Consider the following 7,658-nt stretch of genomic DNA (forward strand, 5'->3'; position numbering starts at 1 on the left):
TCAGCCATCAGATATAGAATATTTCATAATGTTCATTTTTAAAAATAATTTTAGGTATAATTTATATAAAATAGAATATACCCATTATAATTGCTCAGTTCAGTTAGCTTTTGCAAATGGATACAACCATATTAGCATTACCACAAATGAACAATTTCCTTCACCCAAAATGTTATATATTCCACTTTATACTCACCTCCCCCAAAGATCTGGTCTTAGATAAACACTGGTTTGCTCTCTATCACTGTCCGTAAGATTTGCTTCATCTAGAGTTTCATATAAATTGAAAAATACAATACGTACTTTTTGGCCTAAATTCATTCACTCAGTATATTTTTGCGTTTCATTCATATTGGTGTCTCAATAGCATGACATCATGTGGATATACCTTAACATGTTTCTTATTTGCTGTCTGGATGAACATTTTGTCTAGATTTTTAGCTACTATGAGTAAAGCTGCTACAAATATTCATGTAGAAGTCTTCGTGAACTCACATATTTTTATTTCTTTGGGGTAAATACCAAGAAGTGAACTATCTGGGTTATATGATAGGTGTATGTTTAACATTATAAACAATTATCACATTATTTTCCAAAATGGTTATATCTTTTTATATTTCCACCAGCAATGTATGAGACTTCAAATTGCTTCATATTCTTACAAACTCTTGATGTTGTGTTTACATATTGCTTTGGTTTTGTTGTTGTTTACATTTTTCTCATACTAAAGGAGATGAAAAACTTTAATCTTCTTACTGTTTCTCTGCATATCTCATTTTGTATAGTACCTGTTCAGATATGTTGGATACTTTCATTTTTCTTTTCTTATTATTTGGCTATTGGTTATATTTACATACTAATATTATAGACACAAGTTGTTTGTCATATATATTTGTTGCAGATATATTGTTTTAGTGATCACATGTTTCTTTTGTTTTCTATCTTGTTTTTAAATTCTTTTTAACAATTTTTTAAAAATAGAGACAAGGTCTCACTGTGTTGCCCAGGTTGGCAATGTAGCAATAATCCCTGGGTTTGAGCATTCCTCTCACCTTGGCCTCCCAAGGTGCAGTATGACAGGTATGACCCTCCACTTCTGGCATATTTTGTGTTCTCAATTTTTTTTTTTTTTAGTTGGGTCTCACTCCCTCTCCCAAGTTGGAGTGCAGTGGCACAGTCTCAGCTCACTGAAACCACTGCCTGCCAGGCTCAAGCTATCTCCCACCTCAGCTTCTTGAGCAGCTCAGACCACAGGCACTCACTACCATGCCTGGCTAATTTCTTGTTTAGATGGGGTCTCGCCATGTTGCCAAGGCTGGTCTTGAACTCCTGAGCTCAAGCAATTCATCCTCCTCATGGTCCCAAATTGCAGAGATTGCAGGTGTGAGCCACTGAGCAGGGTCTTTAATGTAATTATTCTAAGAGAAGATTCAAATTTTGTTAAAGCCCAATTCTATATTTGTAAAAATTTTATGACTGTATCTTTTGCATCCAGTTTACAAAATGATTGACTATATTAAGTTCACAAAGATAGTCTCATTGCATTTATTTCTAATATTATCATAGTTTTAGATTTTACATATATATATCAGTGATAATTTCCGGGTTAATTTTATATATAAAGTGAAGATAAGTTTAAGATTCATTAAAAAAAAATAGATAAGCAATTATTACACCACATTTTAAAAAATATATATTGTATTGCGTTTTAGGTTTTGGGGTACATGTGAAGAACATGCAAGATTGTCACATAGGTACATACATGGCAATGTGATTTGCTGCCTTCCTCCCCATCACCTATATCTGGCATTTCTCACCATGTTATCCCTCCCCTACTCCCCACTCCCTGCTGCCCCTCCCCTAGTTCCCCCTGACAGACCCCAGTGTGTGATGCTCCCCTCCCTGTGTCCGTGTGTTCTCATTGATCAACACCTGCCTATGAGTGAGAACATGAGGTGTTTGATTTTCTGTTCTTGTGTCCATTTGCTGAGAATGATGGTTTCCAGGTTCATCCATGTCCCTACAAAGGACATGAACTCATCATTTTTTATGGCTGCATAGTATTCCATGGTGTATACATGCCACATTTTCCCTGTCCATTCTATCATCAATGGGCATTTGGGTTGGTTCCAAGTCTTTGCTATTGTAAACAGGGCTGCAATGAACATTCGTGTGCATGTGTCCTTTAAAAGGTTGTTCACTACCTGACAAATTGTCTTAAGACACTTGAGGAAAATATCTATGTATGTGAGTGTGTATGTGTGTGTGTGAATTTCCGTGTGTTGGTGTGTGTGTCTGTTTCTGCATTCTGTTCCCTTCGTTTTATCAGTCTGTCTGTATTTCTGCCAATAACACACTGTCTTGATAAGTACATCTTCAGGATAAATCTTGGAATCACTTAATGTATGTCTACCAAATGTGTTTTTTATTTTTTCAAGATAGTTTTGGTTAATTTAGATGCTTTACATTTTTGTTTGAACTTCAAAATTCCCTTTACACTCTTTTAAAAATGTTATTGAGATTTTAACTGAATCCTGTTGAAATTAGAGAGCAAATTATTAAAAATTGATGTCTTAATACTTAGTGACCCAATCAGTGGACAAAGTCAGTAAAATGATTCATATCTGTAATATCTCTCAGCAATATTTTCAGTTTTTAGTAAACATATTCTAAACATATTTTGAAAGAAAAACAAAATACTTCATATTTTTAAAGCTGTTGTAAATGGTAATTCCTTAAAAATTACCTTTTCTCCCTGTCTCTACTATATACAAATAAAATTAAGTAATTAGCTTTTGCATTCTGATTTTTTATCCCATGAATTGGCTAAATTTACTATTTGTTCTAGTAGCATTTTTGTGTGTGAATGAATCCATTTATATTTCTTTCTTCCCAATTTGTATGCTATTTCTCTTTACTTATCTTATTGTATTTACTAAAAACTCCAAAACAATGTAGAATTAAATTGGTGAGAATAACCAAGTTATTTTCTTTTCCTCAACCATGGAGAGATATCAGTTAATGTTTCGAATTAAATATACAACTAACAATAGGTTTTTGTAGATGTCTTTATCAATTTGAGGTATTTCCTTTCTGTTTGTAGTTTAAATTTTCTTGTGAGATGGTGTTGAATTTTTCATTTTTCTGCATATATTTATATAAATTATATGCTTTTGTTTTGTTTTGCCTATATTCTGTTTAATATGAATCAAATTGTAAAATGTGGACTATGCCTACCAGCCAAAGATCAATCAAGATAAGGTTAATTAAGAATCAGATGAGTACAAAATTTTCTATTTGGGATATTAAAGATATTTCCAAATAACCCATAAGTTGTGGGTATACAAATGAACATTAGAATATAATTTAATATGTAATCATTAGGAAAATACTAAAATTTAATATGTAATTATTAAGAAAATACTAAATATCAAAACTTGTAAAGGGTTGGGGACACAGCCAAACCATATCAATCTACAATATTAATTATTAGGTTGGTGCTAAATTAATGCATTTTTTGCCATTGAAGTTAACAGCAAATACCACAATTACTTTTGCACCAACCTAATATTTACAAATAAGTACATTGAGAAGAGTTTTTGTACACAGCTATGTAAAGAGTCGGCTATGAAATGTTCTTGGAATAATACTTTAGCAATTCTTAGTAAAGTGGAGCAATTCCACTTATTAATATTTGGTTGAGATAAATCTATGCATATGTATTCTGTTAAAAGCACAATATAATTCATAGTGCCATTATATACACTAGTAAGATACTGGGACATCCCAATATTCATCAAGACTTGAGTGAAGACATTTTTGCTATATTGATATAGTAGAGTAATATTCAGAACTGAAAAATGAATTAAATACAGCTATACAAAGCAACGAGGTGAAAATAACAGAATATATAAAATATAATTCAACTTACATACAATTTAAAGCCACGCCACACCTAACAATGAGTGCCTCAGAAAAGGTGCATGAGTGAAAAACAGAAAAAAGTCAGAATGATTAAAGGAAAAATGGGGATAGTGTTTAAACTTGGTAAAGAGTAACAATATATTATCAGAGAAAGGGACTGACATCAATGTAAGGGGTCTCTCAATTTGGATGAGGAATCCATTGGTGATAATTTTCCTCTTATTAACAACACTTTAGGATTTATATAGATCTGTGTGTGTGTGTGTGTGTGTGTCTGTGTGTGTGTGTGTGTGTGTGTGTGTGGTGTTTACCATCATTATAGACTTGGCCAAATTAATCACTTTCCAAAAGAATTAGAATCAGATAATGCTCAATTTTAGTAGAACTTTTGGTTTTTCATTTTCAAATATATGCTGCAGAATTAAATTATACTCTGTGTTCTCTTAATGAAGATGGGGCAAAGAAACTCAATCATATATTGATTTTTTTTTTCTTTGTACTTCTTTGATCTTCCTATTGGCAAGACTTGGAAGCAACAGCTTTAGGGATGAAAGAACACAATTTGGCAAATGTAGAACTTATTCAAATATCATAGATTTGGAGTTTAAAACCGAACTCACACATATCAAGGTTCAAGTTCAATTTGTTTTTTTTTGTTGTTGTCTTTTGTTTTTTTAAATATATACTTTATTGCGTTTTAGGTTTTGGGGTACATGTGAAGAACATGCAAGATTGTTGCATGGGTACATAAACGGCAATGTGGTTTGCTGCCTTCCTCCCCATCACCCATATCTGACATTTGTCCCCATGTTATCCCTCCCCAAATCCCCACCCCCCGCTGAATTTCTGCTTCAAGAGACGAGGCTTACTTTTGCTAAGATTTCAAAAGCATTTAACACATTCTGTGTGAAAAATATTTTTGTAATTGAGTTAGTAAATACTCAAATATTGAGAAAATTACTCAATAATTAATAATTACTCAAATAATTAGAAAATAAAAGTATTCTCCAATTTTAAAGTAACCAATGCATCTTTCATACTGCTAAGTGCATATGATCTAATTAAAGCCCATAGTCAGTTGCCTACACATTAATTAATATCACTGGCACTGGAGGAAAATAAAAATGAACATCTTAGATTGCAATTTTCATTTCTAAGCTCTAACCTCCAAATCATCAAATATTAAAAGAATATAAGATATCTCAAATGTACTGAGATACATTTAAGCTATATTGTCTTCCAAACACAAAAGAAAAGCATCTTGTAATTTAACATTCAACATAGATATTCAATTGTTGAGGCAATTGAACAAAAAAGTAACTCTTTTCAGTTTGAAAGTAAAATTAATAAGTAATTCAATATAAAAATAATAATTTTAAGTCATTCTGAATACTGTATAACAAAAAAAAAATTCAAAGTTTCCACTCTTTTCCCATACAAAACCATGTAGTTCTAATAGTTACGTTTATTTCTCCAGTATGCTCACCCGTGCTTTACAATGTCTTCAATACACACATTTTAATATACTTCTAAAAGGCTTTGAACAATGACTTTTATGCTCATAAACCTAGGATATTGAGTTCTTATTAATACCACTTAGATGTATCTATAAGGTACTTACTAAAAGAAATCATTCGGTCAGGTACCGTGGCTCCTGCCTGTAATCCCAACACTTTGGAGGCTAAGGCAGGTGAATCACGAGGTCAGGAGAGACCACCCTGGCTAAACTGTGAAACTCCATCTCTATTGAAAACACAAAAAATTAGCCAGGCGTGATGGCACGCATTTGTAGTCCAGCTACTCGGGAGGCTGAGGCAGGAGAATCATGTGAACCCAGGAGGTGGGGGTTGCAATGAGCCGAGATTGCTCCACTGCACTCCAGCCTGGGCGACAGAGCAACACTCCAACAAAAAAAAAAAAAAAAAAAAAAGGGAAAGTGAACAGCAGCTCAAAACTGAAAATTCAATTTCTAAAACCTTAAGATAGAATAGAAAACCGATTCAGGGAAAATGCTTTAAAACATAAAATCTCAGCAAGTTAAGACTGTGGAAAAATTAATATTTTTGAAACCTGGGGACCTGACCCAGGAAAAAGCCAGATAGCTACAAGACCTGGAGTCAAATTTGATATCAAATAGTAATCATGTAAAGTTGAATGAGTCCGTTAATCAACAAACATTTGTGATTGTCTCCTAGTGCAATGGATTATGTTAAATTTTAGGAATTCTAAGAACAAAACAAACCTTGCGCTCAAAAGAATGATGGATTTTGTTTTGGTAAATAATGTCCCTTATTCACAATATAAAAACTAATAGAACTAATAATAACTAATATGCAGAGTGATTTAAAAATACAAATCAAAGCTTTAACTCATTCTGAGCTAGAGGGTTAACAACAAAACTATTGGCCTCGAAGTAGAAGTATAATGGTGTCCACAGAAAAGACATGAAAATTATTAACCACTGCTGCTAAGAGTATCTACAAAGGACAAGAAGGTAGAAGAAAAAGTAACCAGGAATGGGTCATGAAGAGAGAAAGGGAAACATTTGGGAACATGACAGATGATAAGCCTGAAAATATAGGTCTAAAACACAAAGGTTTTGTTTGAAATATTACAGGCTTTTATGTTTATTTTGGAAACCAATGTGGAATTCCTGAGTAAATTTAGGTAACAAGAGACAATGATTCAATTATGATATTTTAAAAGGCCACTCTGTCGGCAATAAGGATAACAGGTTTCTATTTAGGAAGACTCTAAGATGGACAAAACATTTACATGTGTTCCCAGCAAGAAACAATGCGGTTTTCAAAAACGATGGAAATATACACATTTCAAAATAAATTTTGAAGGCAAAATCATTAAGATCTAATAAAAATTTTAATGTAGGGAAAGAGAGAATATAAAGTGAAGGATGATTTCAGTTTTCTAGCTTACTTGTTAAGAAAGTTAAACAAATATCCCCCAACACTGCCTGCCCCCTTCTCATTTTAAAATATGGTCCCATATAGGAATTCACTCAGTGAAGTATATAATTTGATAGAATAGGAGAATTACAACTTACAGCCAAAGAGACGCAGCATATTCTCTGATTCACAGAAACACACTGTTAAAGTTATTAGCATGTTACTGGCCTTGCTGGTATTCAGAATAATGTGCTGTCAATGAGAAGAGACCCAAATATCCTAGAGTTGCATTATCTGTGATATAAATTAAAATAGGTAGTACATATTATGACCTTATTCTTTGCCATAAACTATTCTGATCTCTTTACATCCATTAACATATCTAATTCTCTACACACATCCCTACTGGATAAGTACTGTTATCTTCTCCAGTTGACACATGAGGCAATTAAGATATAATAAAATTACAAAGTCTTCCAAGAGCATGTGACTGTTACCAGATTTCAAGTCTAGCCAACCAGGCTCCTGTGTTTTTTCCTTGCTCTTCATATGTAGTTCCTTTGCTTCATTTGCATGTATATATATGTATACACACACATATATATATGGCAGTTACTCCATATATATATATTTGTCTAAGATAATTTTAATGAGTAAAAGTGATAAATTCACAGCAATAAAGATAGTAAGGAATTTCGTCACTCCTGAACTATCAGCAACAGCTTTAAATTATTTTCATTTCAGTTTATTGATTAAATTTTTGTTCAGTAGATAAATGTAGTTTAAATATCATCAGACAAATACTGCATAATCTCAGTTATATATGAAAGT

The sequence above is a fragment of the Cebus imitator genome, unplaced genomic scaffold (assembly GCF_001604975.1).
Source record: "Cebus imitator isolate Cc_AM_T3 unplaced genomic scaffold, Cebus_imitator-1.0 Scaffold7, whole genome shotgun sequence".
NCBI classification, from domain to species: domain Eukaryota; kingdom Metazoa; phylum Chordata; class Mammalia; order Primates; family Cebidae; genus Cebus; species Cebus imitator.